This window comes from Falco cherrug (genome assembly GCF_023634085.1).
Source record: "Falco cherrug isolate bFalChe1 chromosome W unlocalized genomic scaffold, bFalChe1.pri SUPER_W_unloc_1, whole genome shotgun sequence".
Taxonomy (NCBI): Eukaryota; Metazoa; Chordata; class Aves; order Falconiformes; family Falconidae; genus Falco; species Falco cherrug.
Window position 1 is genome coordinate 2516697 of NW_026599288.1, and position 27102 is coordinate 2543798.

General features: G+C 38.0%; 1 protein-coding gene across 1 annotated transcript in view; it reads right to left on the reverse strand.

The window, feature by feature from the left end:
* Nucleotides 1-13148, reverse strand: part of LOC129734846 (uncharacterized) — a 105936-nt gene extending 92788 nt beyond the window's left edge. The window contains exon 1 of the mRNA XM_055700177.1: nucleotides 12940-13148. The gene's annotated coding sequence lies outside the window, so the exon portion shown is untranslated. The remainder of the gene's footprint in view (nucleotides 1-12939) is intronic.
* Between the last annotated feature and the right edge of the window lie 13954 nt (nucleotides 13149-27102).

Below are 27102 nucleotides of genomic sequence, written 5' to 3' on the forward strand. Positions count from 1 at the left end.
AGCTTCACGCTTGCGCAGATTCTTCCAAAAATTGTGGGCCAGGGTCTTTAGAATGTGGGCAGTGGTCTATGGGAGGAAGGCCGTAGGTCTTCCTCATGGTGTACTTTTCACCTTAGGTCTCAAAAGTGATGAGTTGGCAGACTTGTAGAAATCTTTCCCAGGGTTTTTACAATACCCCTCGTAATTTTACTCAAGGCCATCCTGCTGTCCCGTTATCTCCTTGGTAGGGCAGCTTGCTTTGCAGATAAGGAGGACAGCTCCCCTTGCAGAGATTTGCAACTTTCTTGCCAGAACAGTCTATATGATCTTTCAGACATTTTAACCCCTTTGTCGCTATACAATTACAAGCTTATTTATGCATTAAAATGAGTATTGGTTTATGAATACAAACTTGACCATATTATTTACAGCTTATTCACATCAGAACAAGCAATTCCTATTCACATATACTATTTTTTCAAAAAACACCTGAGTTTCTGAGAGCACCTGTGCATACAAATTGTTCATCTATTGTTTCTTTATTTTCCTACTGATTAACTTGTCTAAGTTTTGAACCAGCCTTGGATTAGGGCTATACAAGGGCCGAGGCCTGGTTCTGCCATTTAGCAGCTTCAGGACCTTAAATTTCTTAATTCAAAATACATTTTCTTTAACAAGGAGTTAGTTTCTGGCTATGCTATTTTCATTAAATGCCATCAACTACCTCATAGCTTTAGTTTTCCCTTTCAGTGATGCAAAACTAGATGACGGCTGATGAAGCAAACATCTCAGAAGAACATGGCAGAGGAAACTACCCTCCTCCTGTTCACCTGGAAGGCAGCATGCCTAGAAGTTAGTCTAAGTGTAGCTGGGCGATCCTTCCCAATACCCACACTATGTTCTGCCCACTCTGTAGAGAATATAGAGGCAGAGCCCACGCCCATCAAGTCACTGTTCATACAAGTTATGGTCATTTAGGAACACAGGGAAGGACAGGCTTATTTTTCACATGCTCCGCTGTATACCAACCAAAAAGAAGGAAAGTTGGAACTTGTGGATAACTGGCTAGCTGAAAAGGGTCACATAGACATAGTCCAGCTGGCTGGACAAAAATGCACATCGCTCTCAGCTTATCTGAAGTAAAGCAAAATACACTGTCTTTGGCTGTCCTTGTTACACAATAACAGGAAGATTTTGGTGGGAAAAGAATGTTGCAGGAGGGAACAGATAACTACAGAAGAGAAACTAGGGGTGGGCTTGGTATTTAGGCAACTAACCAATAATGAGCTTAACTTTTGTAATATGTATGAGCTAATTATAAGAAGGCATAAAAGGTGACTGTAAGGTACAATAAACGAAGTCTGCTGATCACTCATATTGAGCGACTGCGTCTTCCCTCGGTCGCAACAAATGGCGCCCGAACAGGGACCCTAGAGAGGGCTGAACCTGCGAGCCACGGTTCGACGGAGATTCGGGTACCGGTCCTGAAAGCAGCGCAGGAGGCGGAAGGGCACAGTCCCCGCGCCTGGGAGCACCTACAGAGGGTCCCGCCGGCCACGCGTCGCCGAAGTCTCGCAAAGGCTGCAACAGCGCTGACGAAGGTATGGAGAGACAAGCGACGTACGATTCGCTCATATGCTTTTTAGAAAAGCGGAGCGTTCGGGACATAGATTGTAAAAAGGAATTACTCGGGTTATTAGCGTATGGGATAGCATCCGGGTCCCCCGCGGCAGCGGCGAGCGGCGGCGCGGCCCGGCAGGCCCCTTCCCGGCCGCGGTTTCTCTCCAAGGCGGCACCATCCCCCCCCCTCCGATCGGCGCCATGGCGATGCAAGCGGCCAAGCGAGCTAACATCTGGCTGCCCCCAGAGGTCAATCGGATCCTTTATATTCGGAACCTGCCGTATAAAATCACAGCGGAGGAAATGTATGATATCTTTGGGAAATACGGACCTATTCGACAAATCAGAGTTGGAAACTCTCCTGAAACAAGAGGAACAGCTTAAGCTTCTCAAGGAAAAATACGGAATTGATTACAAACCCACCAACCCCCCAACCCCCCCCCAAAAAAAAAAAAAAAAAAAGTGCTTCAGATGTCACCTACAAGAAATGGGTTTCTGCTTTGAACTAGCAAACATCTCTGTGTTTAAAAAGAAGCCTTTTTGCCTTGATGGAGATAATTTATTCTGTATTCTGTATTTATGCTGTATTCTGAATGTGGAAATTGGTTGGGACTAGGAGGCTGGCTTAAAGGCATTTTGCAAACGGGATTATTATTTTTGATCGTTATTGTAATAATAGTTTCTTGATCAAAACCAGCCAACACTATTTGTAAGCATTAGGCATAAATGGAAGAGAATGCCTTTATTTGAATCAGCAGTTAAGGTGTAGTTTAGTCTGATGCTGTGGTTTTATCTGCTTCTGGTGAATTTTTGAAGTGATGAAATCAGAGATACAAGGTATACTAAGAGTTATGAGGTAATAAGGTAATAATCTAAGTAAGGGTGCTGTCTTTTATATCTACAAGTGCAACATGCTTTTATGTAGCAGAGAGAAACTTTGACAATAATGTTGCTTGAGCGAGATGTGCATGTGACAACTTGGGAAAAGGGATATCACAACTGGAGTGCAACAGTGTTTTTACGTCTGGCAGAGTGAAATCTTTCAAGACCTGAGTTTAGACAGTCTAAAATAAATAGTTAGTATTCAGAAAACGCATCTTAAGCCTCTTTTGCTTACATAGTGTTATGGAAGTCAACTGCTATTGTAGAGAATTAATGATTTTTTAATACATATTAACAAATACTACTATTTTAACTTGAGGCAGTTGAGTGAGAAATACTCACGTGTAGCATTTGAGGGAATGTCAGCATAAATCGCACTTACAGTAAGACTGCATTTTTAATTACTGTACTCGTTAAGATTTGATGATGCCATAAGGCTAAGGCCTTTTATCACAGATTGGTTCTGAACTAAAAGGTGTGTGCACATGTAGATATGCACATTTGTGTTATTTTCCTTAATTGGCTACAAAATAATATAATTAGGTTGGGGACTAGATCTTGGGAATTTGTCTATTATACTTCTGTTTGTTAAGGAACGTGCATAACATACAGCACCCATGTAGGCTTGGCTTGTGGCATAGTTGTCAAATTTAGCATAGACATTCAGACAGATAAGCAACGTACTCTTCTTGTGTGTATCACCTACAAGCCATTATGGCTTAGTGTGTAAATCTGTATGTAACTATTGAAAAAAACACTTATGAATGTATATAGCTTAGAACTAATTTTTTCCCTTTGTTAATTCTTTGATATCAATGAGGTATTCTTCAGAAATTGTATGGACTGGTTGGTTGCATAAGGGCAGTTGTTATTTGGACAGAAAATTGTTAATGGTCAGGGATTTTCCACTAAAATATTTGCAAATATTCCTAGTCAAACATCAGTTTGGTTTCTTTTTGGGTTTTGAGCTTGCATTAGTCCATGTTCAGAACTTTAAAATTACCTTTGAATTTTTTAAACTTTTTATATCACTGGAACAGAAAGAGCATCTAAATTAAAGCTTCAAGCTAACTTTATTTTTCAAGTATTTCTGGAATTATACTTCTGAACTGAGATTTTATAAGTTGGCTGTGTATTTTCCTGTGTTAAAACGCTGTTATTGAAAATGGTCAACCAGGCCTATGTCGCCCAAAATAAAAACAGGGGAATTGTGGATAACTGGCTAGCTGAAAAGGGTCACATAGACATAGTCCAGCTGGCTGGACAAAAATGCACACTGCTCTCAGCTTATCTGAAGTAAAGCAAAATACACTGTCTTTGGCTGTCCTTGTTACACAATAACAGGAAGATTTTGGTGGGAAAAGAATGTTGCAGGTGGGAACAGAAAACTACAGAAGAGAAACTAGGGGTGGGCTTGGTATTTAGGCAACTAACCAATAATGAGCTTAACTTTTGTAATATGTATGAGCTAATTATAAGAAGGCATAAAAGGTGACTGTAAGGTACAATAAACGAAGTCTGCTGATCACTCATATTGAGCGACTGCGTCTTCCCTCCGTCGCAACAGGAACTGATGATCACAGAAGGACAGGCAACTTCTTGTCTTGCTCACATCTGTTTCATTTTCCTGAGAAGATCTGCTGATCCTATCTCCATTTTGACATTCTGCTTTTTGTGTATACATGGGAACTGTAAATATGAAGGTCATGTACTGAAGAGTAATCTACAAGGCCAGCAAAGAGCAGAATGTTGCAATGGCTCAAGAAGGATTGGTTTGGGTGGTTACTACCAGTATATTTTCATATTTCATAGTCAATATAAAAGTAAAAAAATGTTACAGCTTTGTTTGGGTATAAACAGTTCTTTTGTTGAAATAAATAAAATTATCTCATTTTCTGTAAGCCAGATTAATATTGTTTTCAAGCATTGAGTCTGAATAAAGAGCAGACTGATTTCATTCAGAGGTGAAATCATAAATTGTTTTCCCTCCTTAAATGTCCCCAGACTTTTTGAAATGACATCACCTGCACATTCATCAAACCTCTGTATTTGGAATATTTTTCTCTGGTTTGGCAAAAATTAAGCAACAACTTGAATACTGTCAAATTTGTAGGAAAAAAAATGCTTAAAAAAAGAGTTCAAAATTTGTTTTGGAGGCTTAGTAGCATAGAAGTTTTTATGCCATTGTTTCCATACTTCTTTTCCCTACTCAATTTTTTGGGGAAAATGGATTGTGTAGGATAAGGAATGTTTTCTTATTGAGCAATTAAGAGAATAAACTTCTCAGAAATGTCCATGTTTTCCATTCACCTTGTTTGAGGGAAGGGATGTTTGTTCTGGTGGTTTCTGCCCAGTCGGTGGGTTGGCTGCGCTGGGAGTGTCCCTCTGAAAAGCTCTTGAGCAGATCATGGCTCAGAGGCCTATGCAAATGTCCCTACAGCTGGCGAGAGGTGTTTCCTGGGTGGAGGACTGGTTTTGATTCACAGTGCTCAGCTTTACGCCTGAATTTAAACCCACCTCCCCTTAGCAAAAGGCAATAGCTTTAGTCTGAGGGGCTGATACTGGACTAAGGGGCTTTGTCTAAGTCCTGCTGAGGGTGGGAAGGATATACCATCTCAGCAGGCATTAGATGTACACCTTGGCACAGGTGGAGAGGCCAGCGTGTGTTTTTACATGGCTTGGTGGTTTGGGCACAAGCATGCTGGACATGTCTAGCCATTTGCCTGTTGGGGCAGCTGTCTGCCAGTGCAGAAGAGTGGCCATGTCCCTGCTGACCAAGTCATGCCTGTGCCCTGTTGTCATGCTAGCAGGAGGTTTTCCCTGGAGCAGCAGCAGAAGCATGCTGGGCCTGGAGGAATCTCCTCTAGCTGGCAGGGTCTGCAAGATAGGAGGCACAGTGCCCTCCTGTCCTCTACCTTCTGGCACCAGCAAAGGGAAGTAACAAACAATTCACTAGCCTAAATAAATATCTAGAATGACTTTTGGGTACCAATATAGCTTAACATGGGAAAAGTCCAAACTTCACCTATCAGTTTTTCTTGGAAATTAGATAATAAACATAAGCTTTTATTTTTGCTGATTACTTTTTAGTTTGTGTAACATTACTGCACAATAGGAGACAGACTGGGCAAGTAACATTCTTGTATTAAATTAATAAAGGAGGCTGGGCTGGAATTATGTAATCTTCATTCCTCAAAACTGAGAGCTTGGTAAAATAATTCTTTTCATAGCAGCTTTAGATTGGACCCAGAAGGCCAGCTTATTGCTGGAGTTAATGAAAACAATATCATTGCTCTGTATTCCTGTTTAAAGTCAGAAGGCTAAAAGCTGTGGACTCACTGGACCACATTTTTCCTCTTGCTTACACTTTATAACATTAGAACTGTTGCAGTGGATCAGAGCAAAAATCAAACTAGCTAAGCCTCATCTCTAATAGTGACAAGTACTTCATGTTTAAAAAGGGCATAAGAAACAAAGCATACTAGAGAAAGATCTTTCCTTCTGCATGTTTTTACTGCTCTTAGTTGAAGCTTGGGCCAAAGTTTGGGCTTTGTCAGGGCTACATCAGGCAGTAGAGTTTAATAGCCACCTACAGAACTGCCTTTAACATCTCAGTGATACCATGAACTTGACTGGATTTACTCCTGCTTTGGGAGAGGGATGTCTTGACTGCATGTAACTACAGTTATAGCAGTTTACTGTCAGGATAGCTGAACCAGGTTTTTGCTATCCAGTTCCCTGACTAGAGCTTAGAGTGGCCTTCACTGTTACTTGTGTGCAAGAGCATGTGGGTACAATTCCATTAAGTGATTAAAGAGCCAAAACAGTATTTTTAGAAGAAGAATTTGGCACACATGGCAAACTTCATATTTAGGTATATATACCTACTTGTTCTTTCTTAGACCCTTATATCCTTGGGCACTGAGATCTGCACATGATTTTGTGATAGTCTAGAAAACTCTTGTATCAGAGATGCCCACTGCTTGTGTCCGGCAGTGAGTTAGCATTACTCTACCTTCAGCTGTTTGTACCTGTTTTTCTTATGCTTCTATTCATTTTTCTTTGTATTGGGGAAGAGAAATCAACTTCAGACATTTGATTTATTAGCGATGAAGTTCCATATACAGTTAATGGAAACAGAAAAGATCACAGGAGGATAGGGAAGGGCAGGGAGCAACACAAAACAGCTTAGAGACAACAGTAGCTGGGGAGCACCTTTTGAATTAGACTCTTTCTTTGTGGCCAGTATTCCCAGGGTGTTGCATTTGGGTGGGCAAATATTCAGGATGGATGATAGACCTCTGCTTGAATTATGTCCTTTGACAGGAGAGAGTATGTTAATTCATGGGGAGAGCTAAGGCTCTTTTAAAAAAAATAAACTGGTAGGTTTCATGGCTGAACTGGAGAAGGCAAAATTAAATTTTGCTTTTGAGGATGAAATTCATGTACCTATAACCTGGCTACATCTTCCACTCATTTGCCATTTTGATTAATTTTTATTTGTACATTGTAATCAGATTGACTTCTGCATAGATAGTTTCTTCTAATTGTATTTGCACAAGATAGGTTTCATTCCAGTGGGCTGTTGGACAGTGACATATTGGACCATGTACACTGGCAATCTTTCTGCATATTGAATAGGACAAATCAGGCACTTGCCATTTACCATATAGGTAACCATACAAAAAATAAACTTTGTTCTTCCTCTGTGAGGAGGACTAAGACTGAGTTTATGTAGCAGAGACACTGCCAATAGTGGAGTTTGGGTTGATGGAATGTACAGTCAGAATGTACTGCTTCTTGTCTGTCATTGTTCAAGGAGGGTGAAGAGCTTCATAAGAAGCTTTTATACTAAAATATGCAAATAGTACTTGCTTATTGCAGTAGATGTATTGTCCTGATGTAACAGGAACAATTAGAATATGAATTAGCAGTCCTTTTGTCTTTATTCTTTTTTATGTGTTTTTAAACATAATTTATCCATTTAATAAAACAGTTTTTATTTTTACAATGAAACAGATGCTTTCTAAAGCAAAAATTTAGGAGTAATGTTGGACCATAGTAGTGTTTTGTAGTAGAATTTATACTTCATATGCTCATTTGTCCCTTCTTTGAGATGTTCTTTCTTTGTTAATCTTTCATTTCCATCTCTCACCTTCTGCATTTTCCAGTCCCACTGGGAGAATCTGGAGAAGTTTGGAGAAACACTTTAGATTTTTTCTCTCCCCCCCCCCCTTCAAACTTATAAAAAAGATTGTGTTTCATTAGACTATAAGGTATAAGTTTCTCATGTGAAATCAGAGACTAAATAGGGAAAATATCTAGTAAGTGGGGAAACTACATAATTGTGTGACCATCACTGTCAGAAAGTTCTGCTTTTGAAAAGCATTCTTGTGTGCTTGCCTCTGATCTTGCCATCTTTGTTCTCTTTTCTCTAAGTGCCTACAAAGGAAAAATGGTTTGAGGATAACTTAGTAAGTACTGAATTATGCCCTGTCATAATTTAGGACTGTTGGGGTTTTACCCCGGCCAGCAACTAAGCACCACACAGCAGAAACCAGGACAAGGTCCTAGAGAGGTGGCTTTCTCAAGCCATCCGTCTCTGTTCCTTACTTCACCCTGACGTGGCCATTGACTATTTGGTAGCATTACTTCAGAGCATTTAGAGCATTCATAAAAGAAGAAACAGCTGCTTAAATCTGTGTGAAATATCCAGTCTAGAGATCTAAATATTCAGAAAGTTTTGGATTAAACAGGTTGCAGCAGCAAGCTCTGTTTCTACTGAAAGCAGAAATGGTTATAATAGAACTCCTTTGACTTAAGTGAAGCCACAAGGAATTAGAGTGGTCATTCCCTGAAGAAATTCCAAAAAAAGGGTGTCTAACTGCTGTATGTACCTTTGAAACTCCTAAATACCATCTATCTCTCATAAAACTTATGTATTCCAGTTACATCCATCAACAGTGCATTGATGTCTGGTTGAATCTTGAAACTCCAAATTAAGGAAAACTTTGCAGTACCAAGCATCTGTCCGAGAAGAAATACCAAGATTTGGACCACAGCAGTATCCTGCCACTAGCTCAGCAAAGTGCAGCAGAAGCAGTAACTCTCGTAGTAAATCAAGAAGGCATCAAAGCTGCCTAGTAGATAGGAACCAAGGTAACATCATTAAATGTAACCACAGTAGCCAAAAGCTGAGATTATGCCAATTACATAACCACAGTATCCACAGTAGCTAGTGATCAAGGCAGCACCAGTAATTCAGCCTCTGTTCCAGTTGTGCTGATGACTTTTGATTACCTGTTGACATGAACTACAAGAAAACCTGAGAGATTTGGTATTTTTTAAATAGCCTGTTACCTGTATTGACAGTACAGCTGTGTAAAACCAGGTTCTTCCTCAGCCAATGAGGAATGGTGCCTACAATATATATTTAGCCTCGGGTAAAATACAGGACTGCATGTGTATAGGAATTCAATGTGGGTTTAGTGCTTAAAGTCCAATTTCATGTATTTATGAGAAAATGGTTAGTTAAACTTTTTTCCCCCTCCTATATTTGAATGGCATAATTACTTCCATTACAGATAAACATAATGCATTCAATATATTCCATGACCAATAGCTAAAAAAAATAATTCACTCATTTAGTGACATGTCCTCAGTATGGATACTACAGAAGAAACTGCATCTGGTATGTTTTCAGATAGAATCGTATCAAGATCATATTTTGAGAGATGTAAAATCACACAGAAAGGTCAAAATGTGTCTCATAAATATGTCCTAATTATTATTATTAGATTTTAAGATTCAATATTGAGTAACCTAGTTAACAACTGAAAATAACACTTAAGCACAAACAGAACTAGAAACAAGTTTATCTTCAGCCATCTTGGTGTTCCTTTTTCTTTTTCAGGCTGACATACACACACACTCGCCTTATTAAGGATTTAAAAGCTGCTTATATATGGTATTAAAATATTGCAAGTAATATTTCTTATTTAGTTGAATAAAATCTTGGGTTTTTGCAGGAATAAGTTTGACTTTGGCTTAATAAAGTTATACAAAATTCTAAAATCTAGGGAGAATTAATCTCTATAAGGGGTTGCTGAGATGAGAAGATTCCTTTGCCTAGAATAGACAAAAGGAAAAGAGTAGAAGACTAAAAAAAGGAGCTGGGAAAATTTAGTTTGATGGATATTCATTCACTGAAAAATACAGATACAGTTTCCGTTGGAACTACCTGAGAAATCATGCAACAGTTAGGTAATAATTTTGTTGTTTTTTTCTCCTGGAAAAGCTACATATTTAATTTCAAAAGTTTCTGAATGAAATGTTTTACTGTTTCTCTTTGGAAAGACATTTTATTTTGAAATTTGCTTGTAAAATTTTAAAGCTAAAAACACAATAAAAGTGATTTGATTATTTGGTTTCACTCTCAGAGAGGGAGTTTGCTTAAAGGAAAATATTTTTTTTCTATTTTGGGCTATTTCAGCTTTACTTTGAATTATTTTGCCCAATTTGAGAGGGAAGTGAAAAGTCAGCGTGTCAGAGCTCAGCCTCTGAGAGGTCAGGAGTGGATATTGTATTTGTTATAGAATATCATTAAAAGAGATACAATAAAAATAATAATTAAAAAAAGACTGTAGTAGAAGTACACCAGCTATTTTCATCTCATGGTGTGCGACACTTGATTAATTCCATTTCTTTTACTAATAGTATTTTGCGTCTTGGTTTACGCTGTGATTGAGGGTGCATTTTTCTTACATAAAACTGTTATGTCACATGAAATGTGTGTGCTATAATAAATACCTTATAATGAAATCTGCCAAACTGATTGAAAAAGCAACAGTTCAAAATGAGGTTGAGAAAGTAATTCTGACCAGGGTGTCCTATTTTGCTGGTTTGACTGCTCTGATTAAAACCATCTGTGAAGCAACAGCCTTTGTGTGATAGGCCCAAGCACAAATTAACAAGACAACATTGTGTTGATCTACTAAGCAAAAAGCACAGCAGCCCAATAACTACCAAAAGACAGTTATTTTACTGCTTAGTTAAAAACTCCCCCTCTCCTGACCAATTTGTCGTGCAGTGGCTTCTTTTGGCTGTATGTAAATTTCCCTGTGAAAACTTGCACCTCCTCAGACAATCCCACCTGTGAATGATTGCATCCTTTAATCCAAGGTAACATTTTCTCCTAGTGTTACCAAAATCTCGGAATGAAGAACTTATCGACACCAATGCGATGTAGATAAGCAGACACTTCTTTATTGACGGCCGGGTGCGTGAGCGAGTCCTCTCACGATCAACGCACACCAGGTCCCAAAATCAGATTCCATATATAGAACTTATTCATACATATTCATTAAGTATTCATGCATAACCATGATATTTCCCGTAAATCATTAACATATTCTCCTCCTATATCCGATTCTGCGCAGTAGAGCTTAGAAAGGTCTAGAAATGGGTCTGGGGTACGATTTGGGTAGGTGGTATATGAGTCGGTGGTCGCGATCTCCCCCTGCCGGAATTACCTTTTACTAAAGTTCATGGTTTCTTGGCAGGTACCTACAAGCTGTTCCAGTCGACTCTCCCCAGTTCCCATTAATCTCATATTCTGACATTTCAATACACCTCTGCATACAGAAGACTGGTTAAATACAATGGAACCTTTCAACCCTAGAGTTATTACAGTAGTTCCAGGCCCTTCTTCTAGCCTTGGTACAAGACATACAAAGATTCCATAACAACTCTAACTGCGTAGCTGCAAGTTTCCTATAAATTTTTTTCTCCTTATCCTTCTATATTTTAATTCTATTAAATGATTTTATAAAATCAATTAATTAATCAAATAAAATCAATCAATTTTAACTTATTAACTAATCGGTAACATTTCCCCCCTTTGAAAGTGTTGAAAATCATTATTTCAATACTTTCACATTATTCATATATCTTTTGTTTCAACATATTTGGGTAATGGATCATGTCTTGGTGAAATAGTTGGTACTTCTCTCATGATCATACGACTCACTGCGATTCTATTGGTAAACTGTTTCTTCAGACATGCATATACTAGCATGCTCATCAAAAAGACAACTAGTAACAGAAACAAAGTCTTAATTATAGATTGTATCCAAGAGCTCAAATTCCATCCCAGTTTGTTAAAAATTTTCCCAAGCCATTCTTCTGACATATCCTTTTGAATTGTTTCAGTTTCTTTTTCAATTTTTCCTAATAGGTCTAGATCATGTTCCACATCCTGAGTGACATTTGGAATGTGGATGCAACAGTGGTCCAATTTATCCTTGAGATATCCACATACTCCATGTTCTTTAAGTAGGAGCATATCTAGTGCCATTCTATTTGTAAAGTCATTCTGGAGGTCGCCTGTAATTATATATTCAATTCCTTAAACCCCTTTTTGTTAACGTTTGCTAATTTTTCCACTTGACCAGTTAACTGATAGACCCATGCTCTGTTTCTATATGAAGCTATAGGATTTAAAAAGTGATTCAAGTGCCCAACCAGTTTTCACTCCTGTAAAAAAAACCTTCATTCCAAATATCATCATTTATCTCAGATCTCTTTATTCGTTTCAATTCTAAATTCTCTAAGGATCCTTTAAATGGTGATTTCTTTCAAATTGGACACAATGTTGGCATGCCTAAAGTAATTTGTTTCACCTTACCATCTAATGGTAAATGTGTGTTGTCCAGGTTCCATCACTTAATGCCCAAACTAAATGTCCTGGACTTCAAATAGTAGATTTTCTACAACTAAACAAAATTCCTTTCCTAACTGTAAAAGTGCTGGTTAAATTGAGAGTGTTCTTAAGACCTCGACAAAAATAACCATATTTTAAAACAGCAGCCAACGGAGGAATTCTTTGGATTACTAAGTCTGCATTACTGCAATCATACACTTTTTCACATTTCCACCATGGCACTATTTTATTTTCCTTCTCTCCCGATGTAGTTGACCTATCATCTACCCAGGGTAATACTGAAAAAACCTTTCCATCCCAGGTAAAACACCAAGAAATTCTTGCTATATACTGAAAATGGGAAAATATGGACATAGACCAAATAGAGTCCCATTGTTCTACTAATTGGGTACCTTGGCCAGTTTTATTACACTTCCATTTCATGATACTTCTGCTCACATTGGTTTTAAGTTGTTCATCATAAGAACACCATCCCACAGTCTTAAATCTCCCTATTTTGGTAAAAACATGATTTAACAATTTTTCACAATCCGCCAGACTACCTGGAGTTTTCCACTGTTTTCTAGTGACTTTCACTTGCTCATACCATTGAGTCACTGGCCTCTGTTCACAATAATTGGTTTCATATTTATGTTCCAGGTTAGTCAAATTCATAGTTAAAATTCCCCATGGAATAGATTCACCTACTGCCTTTGGTATTGGCAAACAAGCAGTGATCTGCGTGATGTTTTGTAAACTGGCAAATTCTTTAATCAATCCTACCATCAAATTTTCCTCAGCCATTTGTTTGGGAATGTCTATTACTTGTTCTGTTTCTATTTGTCTTTTGTTCCTGTCCACCAAGTCAGCCCATGATCCCACCAACACTACCAACCAAAAGAAAATCCAAAAACCAATCATAACCTGATATGCAAAATTAAACATGTTTCAAAGTCAATTTTTTAAGTCTCTGGGTCACGATTCACAACCTTCCACGGAGTAGATGCTTTCTTCATGGTGCTTTCTTCACTCGAATATAATATATCCAAGCATCCGATTCTGCAATTTTGATAGCTGTAAAAGTGGTTAGCAGTATCTGGAAAGGTCCTCTCCAGTGCTCCTGCAAAGGTTCGGAGGTCCAAGTCTTCACATAGACATAGTCTCCTGGTTGGAAATCATGCACTGAATTTTCCAGGGGTATAGGTCTATTCCAAATTACTACACTCCAAATCACAGCCAAAGTTTTCCTTAGAAAAAGCAAATAGTTATACACATCTTGTTTTCCTTTTACATGTATGTTTAGATTTGGTTCTAGAGACTCATATGGTTTTCCATATAATGATTCATAGGGACTGACTGAGGTTCCACTCTTTGGCTGTACCCTGATTCATAATAATGCCAATGGAAGTGCCTGAGGCCACTTTAGACTGGTTTCTTGACAAATTTTACTTATTTGTCGTTTCAAAGTTTGATTCATCCTCTCCACTTTTCCACTAAATTGTGGTCTCCAAGACACATGCAAATCCCAATTAATACCCAATACTTTGCTAACACTTTGGACTACTTCAGCAACAAAGTGTAGACCTCTGTCAGAGGATTTCCAATAGGAACTCCAAATCTCGGAATTATTTCTTGTAATAACCACTTCACAACCTCTTTTTGCTTGTGTGGTGCGACAGGGAAGGGCTTCTGGCCATCCTGTAAAAGTATCAACCCCTACCAAGATGTACCGGTACCCATTGTATCTAGGCAACTCTGAAAAATCTACTTGCCAATAATCTCCAGGTTCTGTACCAGACTTCAGTCTACTCATTTGAACCTTTTTCTTAATCACTGGATTATTTTTCAAACATACTTCCACTTTGCAGTTAACATTTTAGCTATTCCTAACATCTTAACTGATATTACTTGCTTTTGTAAAAATGTTACTAAGGCTTCTGCCCCCCAATGACATTCTTGATGTCTCATTTGAATTATCACTCTCATCAAAAGAGGTGGAATTACTACTTGCCCGTTAGGAGTTACCCACCATCCAGCTAAGTTTTTCTCTAGCATTTAATAACTGACCCAATTTGTCATCTTCCTCTGAATATCTCGTTTTTTCCCTAGGAAGGGTTACTGTTTTAGAAAGAATTATTGCCATTTGCAATGCTTGTTTCTTTGCTACTTTTTTTTTTTTTTTTTTTTTTTGATGTTCTATCAGCTAAATTATTCCCAGCTATTATTTTTGTATTCCCAAACTGGTGTGCCTTACAGTGCATGATTGCTACTTGATCTGGCTTTTGAACTGCTTGCAATAACTGTAAAATTTCTGTTTGATGCTTAATGTTTAATCCTTGAGAGGACAATAACCCCCTCTCTTTCCACAAAGCTCCATGGACATGCACTACCCCAAAGGCATATTTCGAATCAGTCCAGATATTTACTCTCTTGTCTGCTTATTTCTAAGGCTCGAATTAAAGCGATGAGTTCTGCCTTTTGTGCTGATGTGGTACTCGCCAATGCTCCTGCTTCTATAACTGTAGTCTCTGTTGTTACCGCATATCCGGCGTATCGAACTCCTTGTTCCATAAAGCTGCTTCCATCAGTATACAATTCCCAATCTGGTCGCTCCAATGGCACATCCTTCAGATCTTCACGACTGGAATAAACATACTCGATGGTAGCCAAGCAATCATGTTCCAGTCGTCCTTCTTCCTGTATGGAACTTAAAAACACTGCAGGATTTACCAGGTTAGTTGTCTTTAGAATCACATCATCTTGTTCAGTCAATACCACCTGGTATTTCATCATTCGGCTGGGGGACAGCCAGTGTCCCCCCTTCTGTTCTAGGACAGTTATCACCATGTGTGGAACATAGACTGTTATTGTTCTTCCCAAAGTCAATTTCCGAGCTTCTTGTATGAGCATCACTGTTGCTGTCACTGCTTGAAGGCAGTTTGGCCACCCTTTACTCACTGTGTCCAGTTGTTTAGAGAAATATCCGACTGGTCGTTTCCAGCTTCCTATCCTCTGGGTTAACACGCCCAGTGCAAGGTGCTGTCTTTCATGTACAAACAGCTGGAAATCTTTGGTTAGATCTGGCAGTCCCAAGGCAGGTGCAGACATTAAGGCACGTTTCAACTCTATAAAAGCCTTTTGTTGTTGTGGGCCCTATACAAAGGGAGAGTTCCTTTGGGCCTCATACAGCGGTTTAGCTATTAGCCCATAGTTCATGATCCAAAGGTGACACCACCCAGTCATTCCCAAAAATGCTCTGAGTTCATGAATATTTCTCGGCTCAGGTATACTACAAATAGCTTCTCTGCGATTTTTTCCTAATTGTCGTTGTCCTTTTGAAATCTCAAAGCCCAGATATATCACAGTCTGGCAGGCTATCTGGGCTTTCTTTCTGGATACCTTATACCCATTTAGTCCCAGGAAATTCAAAAGGTCAATAGTCACCTGTATACAAATAAATCTTTCTTCTATAGCAATCAATATATCATCCACATATTGTAAAAATAAATGTCCAGATCTTGGTTTGTCCTGTTTCCAGATTTCAAATTCCTTTGCTAAATGATTTCCAAAAATAGTTGGACTGTTTTTAAATCCTTGGGGTAATCTAGTCCATGTCAGCTGCATCTTTTGCCTGGTTTGAGGATTTTCCCATTCAAAAGCAAACAGTTTTCTGCTTCCCTTTTCCAAAGGTATACAAAAGAAAGCATCTTTTAAATCAAGCACTGTAAACCACTGATAATTCTCCCTCAATGCTGTTAACAGTGTATAAGGGTTTGCTACTACAGGATAAATATCCTTAACTATTTGATTTACTGCTCTCAAGTCTTGTACCAGCCTATATTCACCCGAGGTTTTTCTGACTGGTAAAATAGGAGTATTATACTCAGATTCACATTCTTCCAAAATTTTATACTCCCAAAATTTATCAATCAATTTCTTCAATTCCTGTCTCACTTCCGGTTTAATTGGATATTGTTTAATTCTCACTGTTCCTGCGCCTTCCTTCAAATCTATTTTAACCGGTTCTGCTAGTTTCGATTTGCCAGGAATATCTGTCTCCCATACAGTAGGGATCACTGCCAAATCCACCTCCGGTGGAATTTCTTGTTCCTTTACCTTTTCTTGTATTATCAAAATTTTTCCCGTTTTTGACTCGGGTATCTTCAAAAAGAATTCTCCTTCATCAAAAACAATTTGTACATTTAATTTAGATAACAAATCTCTTCCTAACAAGGGTACCGGACATACTGGTACATACAAAAATTCATGTGTAATTATCTTATTTCCAAATTTCAAATCCAGTGGTTGCAGGAATGGCCTGTTTTTGTTCCAGTTTTTCCTTTACAGGTATTTAATAAAAAAATGTTGCTCCTGTATCCACTCCCAACCTCACAATTTAAACAACATTTTTTTTTTCCACTTTCTTATTATCAGAAGTTATATCTATTACCAAATTATCTCTAATAGTTAGCTTACATTCATCCTGCCAATCCTTTCTTTGTCTTAAGTAAAAAAACAAATCCACATTTGGCATTTTATTCCATTTCCCTTCTCTTTTACAATACAGCATTAACTGCAAAATAGTGTTATAATTCAGTGTCCCATTCGTGGGCCACTTTTCGTGATCATCCAATACATACAAAGGCCACCAATTATTACAATACTCAAATTATTACAATACTCAATCATCTGGCTCTTTTGCAGATCATCCAGTAAATTTCCCCAATGTGCCAGTAAACATCCCAACAAAGAATTTTTTGGGATTTTGTCATTTACAGCAAGATTACCCATGCTTTTACTTTTAAACAACCGAGTTAACTTAGATGCCATGGTATAATCACTCACAGTACAATACACAATTATTCAACTCTGTCACTCCGATCCACGGATCCACACTCCACACTCGCTTTCGTGCTCAATTGCACGTCTCACCCTTACAGCCACACTCACACTTTTCCACAATTACTTTAAACAAAGACATAAAACACAATATTATACACTTCTTAATTTTCTTCTCAATACACAGAAACAATAAACAATTCCGTATCAAAAGAAAAACCCCTTCTAACTTCTTGTTAGAGGCACTACCTTAGAGAACACTATAGCATATAGTTTCTCTTGTCTACACTTTTGTCCAACCCTGCAATAGCTTTCGCTTATGTCTTACGGGCAGACGCCTAGGCTTCCACTTCCACAAGGATCCTTTTAGTCCAACCCTGCAATAGCTTTCGCTTATGTCTTACGGGCAGACTCCTAGTCCTACCCTGCGCAGCTCTTTCACCGCGTCTGACAGGTAGACTTACTCAGTGGGACTCCAACCCACTGGTGGGACTCTATCCCACTCTTTCCCATACAAATATTATAGTGCACTTACTTACTACAATTAAAAAAAGAAGTGTCTTACCCAAAAATCCAGGGAACGTTGCGAAGAGCCTTATGGATCGGGGATCGATGGGTGTCCCCGAGAAATCCTCGGTGCCGGCCGGAACCGATCAGGTCCCCGACTCCTCCGGTCTCCTTCAGCAAGGTCCCATCTGGGTCACCAAAACTGTTACCAAAATCTCGGAATGAAGAACTTATCGACACCAATGTGATGTAGATAAGCAGACACTTCTTTATTGACGGCCGGGTGCGTGAGCGAGTCCTCTCACGATCAACGCACACCAGGTCCCAAAATCAGATTCCATGTATAGAACTTATTCATACATATTCATTAAGTATTCATGCATAACCATGATATTTCCCGTAAATCATTAACATATTCTCCTCCTATATCCGATTCTGCGCAGTAGAGCTTAGAAAGGTCTAGAAATGGGTCTAGGGTACGATTTGGGTAGGTGGTATATGGGTCGGTGGTCGCGATCTCCCCCTGCCGGAATTACCTTTTACTAAAGTTCACGGTTTCTTGGCAGGTACCTACAAGCTGTTCCAGTCGATTCTCCCCAGTTCCCATTAATCTCATATTCTGACATTTCAATACACCTCTGCGTACAGAAGACTGGTTAAATACAATGGAACCTTTCAACCCTAGAATTATTACAATAGTTCCAGGCCCTTCTTCTAGCCTTGGTACAAGACGTACAAAAGATTCCATAACAACTCTAACTGTGTAGCTGCAAGTTTCCTATAAAATTTTTTTTCCTTATCCTTCTATATTTTAATTCTATTAAATGATTTTATAATATCAATTAATTAATCAAATAAAATCAATCAATTTTAACTTATTAACAAATCGGTAACACTAGTAGTTCATGAAAAGGGGTGTTTCTTTCTGTTTTGTTTTTAAACAGCTCAGTTATTATATAAACCAAACTCGCTGCAAGGGAGCTTGAACCCAAGGGCCAGATCTTTAGAGGGTATACACCAGTTTTCTTCTATTGGAGACCTCTGATTGCTATTATTTTCTGCATCAGAATGATGTCGTGCGATGAGTCAGGGTTAGCATATTGATCCTGTAACTTGAAGAAAATTACCAAAATATTTTAAGGACCCTGTACCCTCAAGAAGTAAGAGAAACATACTTTTTATGTGACTAACACAGAATCTTTTATAGCATCAGAGTAACTGTTAATCTGTTTCTAGGGTGCCTATGACAGAAGAACCTAATACTGCCTTTGTCTCTGCACCAGACAATATAAGCCTGCTGCTGGCGATATGGACACTGGCACTCCGGAGGTCATATATTTGGCAATTTATTCCACTGAACTTGAACAATGTGGTTTTTTTCATTATCCCTGTGTTTTACTAAAGTTTTTTATAACTGCCTAATCTGTCTCCTAATGATATTTACAGCTAACAGGGTGTGTCTCAAATGCCTTTTTCCAAGATAGCTGAACACCTGGATAGTATCAAATTTTTAATAGAAATTCAGTTTTTTAACTCTTTTGTTACTAGCTGTTTTTTGAAAAAACTAATTGTCAATATCAGGAGAATTAGACTAAACACATAAACAGCCATGAGAATAGAATAGAACAGAATAGGATAGGATAGAATAGAATAGTTTAGTCGTAAGGGACCTACAGTGATCATCTAGTCCAACTGCCTGACCAATTCAGGGCTGACCAAAAGTTAGAGCATGTTATTAAGAGCATTGTCCAAATGCCTCTTAAACACTGACAGGCATGGGGCATCAGCCACCTCTCTAGGAAGCCTGTTCCAGTGTTTGACCACCCTCTCAGTAAAGAAATGCTTCCTAATGTCAAGTCTAAATGAGAGCTTCCAAGAACTGTTTTCATAAGTTATATATGCATAGTACAGGGAACCAAATCAAATTGTTTCAGGATTTCAAGTATTGATCTCATTGTCAAATAGTCTATTCAATTTATAACTTTTTTTTTAAAATTTCTAAATTCCAAATTCAATTGAACTAATAGTTTCCATATTGAAGGTAGTTTCACAGTATAAACAAAGTAGGCATTTTCCCATGAAAAGAACACTAAAAAACTGAACAGTATTAATCAAGTGTGATGGAAATGGGAAGATGCAGTTCCTCTGTGAACATGGAGGTTGTGCAACCACATGCCTGTTCCACATGGGATGGGATGTGCCAAACTGGTTGGTGCTCAACAAGTCCCAAGGCACCAGTAAATATCAGTCTAAAACTGTGACGTCCAGTTGTCTGAGTCCTGTGAGTGATACGTGAGTGAATGGAGTGTCTTTTCTATTGCTGAGTTAAAACCTCACCATTTTTAAAATACTAGATCAGGGTATAGTAAAAGGTGATGATTTGAGATATGTGCCTCCTGCAAATACATTTGGAAAGATTGTGCTGGAGACAATAGGCTTTAATATACTCTTAGAGAGTGTGTTCAGGGTTTCAGTCATATTCATTCGTATTATATATATGAAAAATGTAATGATAAATAAAGATTTTAAAAGTGTATTGTATAATTTAATAATTTCATAAGCTTTGATGAGGTCTAGTTGATCAGTTCTAATGTAAAAAACATTACAGGAGAGTAAATAAAACAGGAATCAAAATAATTCCTTTTCAAGAAATTTTTTAAGCTGCTTTTCAGTTTGACAGTTGCTGTAAATCCCAGAAGTGTTTTCAGTTCAGCAAAAAGATTTCTGATAATGAATAGCATGTACTGTATGTTGGAATATATTATTATACAAATTGAAGATACTATTACTGCTGTCACTACAGTGGTTAGCCCATGAGTTACAGCTACACTAACTCATCTATCACACTCATTTATGATATTGCTGATATGTATTCAAATCCTGTCTCTGGCTTGGTTGACAGATTTTGGTCCTGGACCTTCCATATTTGAAGATGTGGTCTGTATCTCTGAATTGACAAACAACATTTAAGCTCTCCTGGTGAAGATGTTTTACTTCTCTGAAGTTACATAAGAATTAGTTGGGCCAGAAGTAGTGTGGTGGTGACTCTGCTTACTGTGGTGATACAGACACCCAGCACTGAAATATCTTCCCAAGCAAAGCAGCAGTAGGATTTGGAGTGGACTCCTGCATCTCAGGTGCCCTTGTATCTAAGTGGGGAACTAGCTCCTTTTTAAAGTAAAGCCTGATCTGATTTAAACTGCATAAAACTGGGAAATAGTTAATTTCTGATAACATGTAGACAGGTTGCAAGGTTAAATGGAAGTTAAACATGTGGCCTCTTGAGGAAGATCAAGCCTAGAAATGCATTTCTTTGCATTTCTTAGCTCTGTGTTCAGTGCAGGAATTTCAGTGTTGTGTTCAACTCTCGCTATTCCTGCTTTAACTGGCTGATGCTATGATGCAATTCCTACAGCCAGCTTGACAACTGAAACTCACTGTCAGCTTTTGAAACGTCTTTCATTTCATAGAAATTAAATTTTTTTACAAACTCCAGTGGTAAGCACAGCAGAGCTTTCAGCAGCATCTGCCCATTCATCCAGCTTTTCCCTTTATGTCACTTGTGACTGTAAACTTTCACAGGCAACAAGTACAGTGAAATGCCTATGGTTTTCATTTGGAACTGACAAACCTTACCTCAAGCTTCAGTGGGATTTTGGCACAGGATCATAGGATCATAGGATAAGTCAAAATGGAAGTCTTGAAGTTAACTACAAGTTTAAATTCTTTGTTGACTGTAAGTCTTCAACATTAACATGTTGGATTCTAGTCTTCTGCGGTACCAAGTCACTCACAAACATATATTAAAAATCTCAGCTTCTCACATGACCACCGCATTACAGACCAGGAAAGAAAGGTCTGGAGAATTTATGAGTGGCTTGGATAACACAGGAAGCCATAACTAGAACATAGTTTCTGACTTTTAATGATATTGACTTTTGACTCTGCTTTTGTCATGGTAATATCCACTACAGTGGGAATGAGAACATGGATTTACTGATCACCAAATACACCAATCATTTTTTGATTATGTAGCACTGTTAGGAATATTTGTTTCTAGTTTGTGTTAAAGAATCACAAATAAAAGAATGTTTTAAGGGTCACTTTATTTTAAATTCTTGTTGGCACATATGCTTTTTAAATTGGTATACACATAATTTTAATCAAGCAAATCCAAATTAAATTCAGAGAAATAAGAAGATTCTAGCCCATGGAAGTGGGGGAGATCTTTTAGCTAGGCAAAATGTGATTATCTCTGCAGAGAGTCTGACCAACACAGCAGGACTAATCTATGTTCTAAGTTATAATGGTGGTGTGACATTTTTCATGACACAAATAAGCATTATGTACACATTATGAAATATGGTGCTTCAAGCAGTCCTGTATTTCTACTTCTGGCAATAGGTTGATATTAGCCAAGAGAGGAAAAATACATCTTCCTGTAACTCCCAGATGCTCTTATCTAAATTTTAATTTGGTCTGACTTAGTTTATAACCTCTGATGAGCTCACACTACAAAGTAGGGAAGACACAAATTTCATACACATATTCTTATCCATTTCGATTCTATTATATTATTTCTAACTGTTTCTGTAACTTTCCCTGCTTGTATTAACATTGCACAATTTATTGGAAATATAGTTTAATTACTTGGTTTTATTAATAATTAATTGATATTGGAAGCCCATGCTCCAGAGACAATTATAAATGGAAATTTTATTTTTATTACCTAGAAAAAAAATAGCAGCGTGTAAGTTGAACTTTTTTTATGTGGCATATTTTGTAGGGGGTTTTCCTTTCACATCTCATCAACTGCTAGTCAAAAGTATTTTATAACGTTAATAAAATGTAAGTGGAGAATATCTGATGACAGGAATATTGTTTTCCTAAGCCATAAGCTAAACTTAGTGTTTTAATAACATCACCTACGGTGGGCACATTAATATACCTTACACCTTTTTCATTTGTATGCCAAACATTATATTTCCTCTTATTATTATTAAAATGAGATTCTGTTTTAATTTTTGAACACTGAGGTGGTGACTTCTTGGGGGAGAATTGAAATTTTGTTGTTGCGACGGAGGGAAGACGCAGTCACTCAATATGAGTGATCAGCAGACTTCATTTATTGTCTCTTACAGTCACCTTTTATGCCTTCTTATAATTAGCTCATACATATTACAAAAGTTAAGCTCATTATTGGTTAGTTGCCTAAATACCAAGCCCGCCCCTAGTTTCTCTTCTGTAGTTATCTGTTCCCACCTGCAACATTCTTTTCCCACCAAAATCTTCCTGTTATTGTGTAACAAGGACAGCCAAAGACAGTGTATTTTGCATTACTTCAGATAAGCTGAGAGCAATGTGCATTTTTGTCCAGCCAGCTGGACTATGTCTATGTGACCCTTTTCAGCTAGCCAGTTATCCACATCTTGTAATAGAGCCTCAAGAAGGACCTAGGAAAATGAAAAAAAAAACACAAACATTTTTCTTTCTTATTAGGTCTTTTTGTTCTGGGAGCTACTAAAGGCTGGACTATTTATTGTATATCCTGTAATAATTTTGGTTTCTGTGTCCTAAGTGCAAGAGAACAGCTAGCTAGCTGCTGTGCTCTTCCTGGGGTGAGTGAACAGCATACTTGCTTGGTTGGCGGAGTTGCTCTTTCAGTTCTCTACTGGGATGGCCATCTCCTGTACACTGCATGGTGGAGGGAGACCTGGAGGTGAGAGCACGACTGCTCAAAGGCCTAGGGATGCGCAGGTGCTTCGGGATTTTGGTAGTATGTTGAAGACATTTGCCCTGTGCTGTGATCAGCCGGACTGGATGTTCACGCAGCTGCTGTGGCACGAGTCTCATTCATCACACTGGAGGTGGGGATCATTTTCATTCTATGTCCTCTCCATCTGCTGGCATAGATAACAACTGTAAAGATGGTTTAGAATATTAACAGACACAACTTCAATACCTTCTCACTTCCTGCCTGTCTCCTCTCTGTCATACAATCTAGCATTTGGTAGGGTCTTTTGTCTGGCTGCTGTGGAAGTGGAAACTTCTTTGAACATGGCCAACCCATACCACTTTCCTATCAATTTACCAATAACTTTAAGATCTGTTTGTATGTAAATTAATGTTATTTTTTCCAATGGTGCTGCTGGGCAAATATCCCTTTGAATTTCATACATAATGTGCTGCAGATATACTGAGCTTTGGTAGGTCCTTCACAGGCTTCTGTAAATAAAGAGCCTGTTTTTTGGTTGAAAACTTGGATGAATTGTAAGAAACTTTTCTGACTCATAAGCACTGCATTATCTCTGATCCATAGATACTGAGTTTGTATCTTTTCTGCAAGCCACTCTGCATATTCTATGTCACTGCCTATGGAACAAACAAAATAAATCTCTGTGTGCATATATTTCCCTGAATACTTGCTTAAATAAATTAGTTTCCTGATTTATGCAGTATGAGGAAGTTTTATAGACCCTTTATCAGTTGATACTACTACCACAAATTTAAAGAGGAGCAGTCTGCCCATAGTAGTGTCCAAGAAATAAATGTATTTTATGCTGAAAATATTTTTTTTTAATTACCTCTGGGTTATTTAATGGGTAAGGCTGCCACCAGGATTCACAGTGGAGGTCAGAGGCTATTTTAGTCTGTGGCCATGCAGTGAAAGTAAAGAGTTCTTGCCCTTGACAGTCCCAAACAAGTGGCAAACAAGGTCAGAAGTACTCTGGTACACTGGTAGTGGCATGCTTAACAATGAAAGGGGAAAAATGTAATCAATGTAATTAAAATAGTTTAAACAAACATGGAATGTATTAGTCATGGAAAAATCACAGCTTCCAGCTCTTGAGGAGACAGTTTCTGGAAGGCTATTTTCGTGATATAGAATCATAGAATCATTTAGGTTGGAAAAAAGCTTTAAGATTATTAAGTCCAACTGTTAACCTAGCACTGCCAAGTTCATCACTAAACCATGTCCCTAAGCACCACTTTAAAATGGAATCCACAATGCTTTGAGAATTATCTGGAGGCAAGACCAGCAAATGCATTCAAACTTAAATCAGTGTTGGGAATACTGACAATTTGTAAATAGCTCTTCCAATGTTTTCTGAAATGCCCTGCTATTTGGGAGTTACTGTGGTTGCCTTCCCTTCTGCAGGCTAAGAAAAAAGGCTATGCCCTGCTTTCTTTTGCACCTGGTGTGGGAGCAGCAGAGACATGGAGAGAGGTTGGGCAAGGTATAGAGGAAGAAAATGGAATAGGCCTGATAAGACTAGAAAAGTAGCAAGAAATATAAAATTGCAAGTACAGCTATCAAAACAAGCACAGATCTACCCTAATACCTACAAGGTGATGTGAGCTTGGTGACCGTGCAGCTTCCTCTCACCCTGCCATACAGAGTTGCATCTGCTCCTACTTGAGCTCATAAATCGGGTTGCTCCCTCTAAGTTGACTCTTCCATCTATCACATCACCTGTTTACTTGAGATTTTGGGGAGCATTGGAAGATTTGATCTTAATGAATTAAGTAGAATTTTTCCACTGGGAAATGGTTTCCTCTCTTATGGCTACAAGTGGATTCAAGTAGTAATAATACTATGTGCATGCTTGATTTTTCTCTGATTAGTGTCTCATGCTCATCAGAACTTTAAGAAATTTTATAACCTGTTTTATGTGTGGTGCTTTATAAACAGTTTATCTTCAATGATTACATGATGCAAGGAAACAGATGTGTTTTATAAAAAGTTTTAACACTTTTGAAGGGAGCAAAATACTTTGAACAACACAATGAAAATATCAGCCATTACAAGTCCAAGCCAATGCACTAAATTAACATCATATTGTTCTCTGTGTGAAAAATAAGATGCCTGATTCTGAAACATCTTATTTAAATATTTCACTAATGTAACTCTCTTAACCTTAAGAGAATTGCATGAGATTCATACCTGAGCAAAATATTATCAGAGTTGAATAATATTTTTACTTGTGTGATGAAAAAGGCTAGGGGAGACAAAATTCTTTATGAAGCTGCTACATTTTTCAGGCATCTTAGGACAAGCAGCAATATTTAAAAGCAGAGCTATTTATTATAATGTTTCCAATCTTAAGTTGCAGGGCCCTACCAAAAGGCTTTGAAACTCAACATGGCCCCTTGTAAGTTTATTACTTGCCTATGAACTGGCATGTGTTTTAGATTTGTTAGAGGAAGTTTTCTAATGTACACTTTCAGTGTTTCTCTACTTAAACAACTCTTAAATACAGAAAGTTGTACTGTGAGCCAAGCTGGACTTTTACTGGTCACCAGGGTCAACTGCAGAGCCAAGTCTGACCTCCAATCTCTGACTCCAATTAGTCACAGAACTATTTTATTTTTCATTTTCCAGGCCATTTGTATTCTTGGAAACTACAGTGACTTATATGATTCCAAGAGCTGCACTTGGAAAAAATTATTGTAGTGTGTTTGCCTGCATTTAGTTTTAACATGTGATTTATACATTACAAAAGGTGCTAGTTTATTTGAATTTGAAGACTTGGTGGCTCTGTTAGTGTTTGTGTCTGGAATATGTTCTTTTCAGGATGAATGTGGTTTGATTTTGATCTTTTTATGGTTTCCTAAGCATAGATACATAGATATACTGGAGCACATGTCAGGTTGTCATGTTTTAGCTATTTGGACAAATTTTCTACTACTCTATATTGTGAACAGCATTACAGGAATTTTTTAAAAATGTAGTTTATATGAATTTGCACTGAAGTTAAATGTGACTGCCCAGTGAAAAAAAGTTTTCTTTGCACCTATTGGAGTTACAATAGCTATATGATTTCCAGAATTTAGCAAATTATGGTCTGTGGTATACCAGCAGTATTTTTTCACCACTGAAGAAGAATTACATTTTCTTTCTGGTACAGTACTATGTACACACAATTACCATGAACAATAACTAGAATTATGCACATTGCTCATCATGAAGTAGGGTAAATAATAATCTCTAAATCTCTTTCTAGAGATTCAGATTTTTTTAGATTTAGATTTTATTTTTTTTCTAGATTCTATAGAATTTAGATAATATATGCATAAACACATGAAAGGCAAAAATCAAAGTTAGCAGTGGAAGTTTAGACAATGATAACTAGAAAGAATAAAATCTTCAGAAAGAGATAGTTGCTAGAGTATGCTCATTAGCACTTCAAATTTCAGGATGTCCCAGGGACTGGCATCTTGCCTCCATACTGTTTCTTCTAGGTAGCTCGCTCTCAGCTGGAAGCCCAAGCAGATGTCACAGGTCAGGGGGACCTACAGCATGTCCCTGTAGTCTAGGCATAGCTTCAGTCTTCTTCAGCTGAAAGAGCTGTGCCACTACAGCCTGGTCTTAGAATAAGCTACTGGCTGTCTTGTAGCAAGAAAGGATTAGGTTGGGAATCATGCCTCTGAAAATACTCTGTCCTTGAATCCTTACAGCTATGGTGTCCTGGACTTTCTGAAGGCTAAATTTGCAAGTGCAGAATTTCTCCCTTCCTGATTACAAATTCATTGCTCTGATAAAAAAAGCACATTCACTAGGCACACTGATTTTC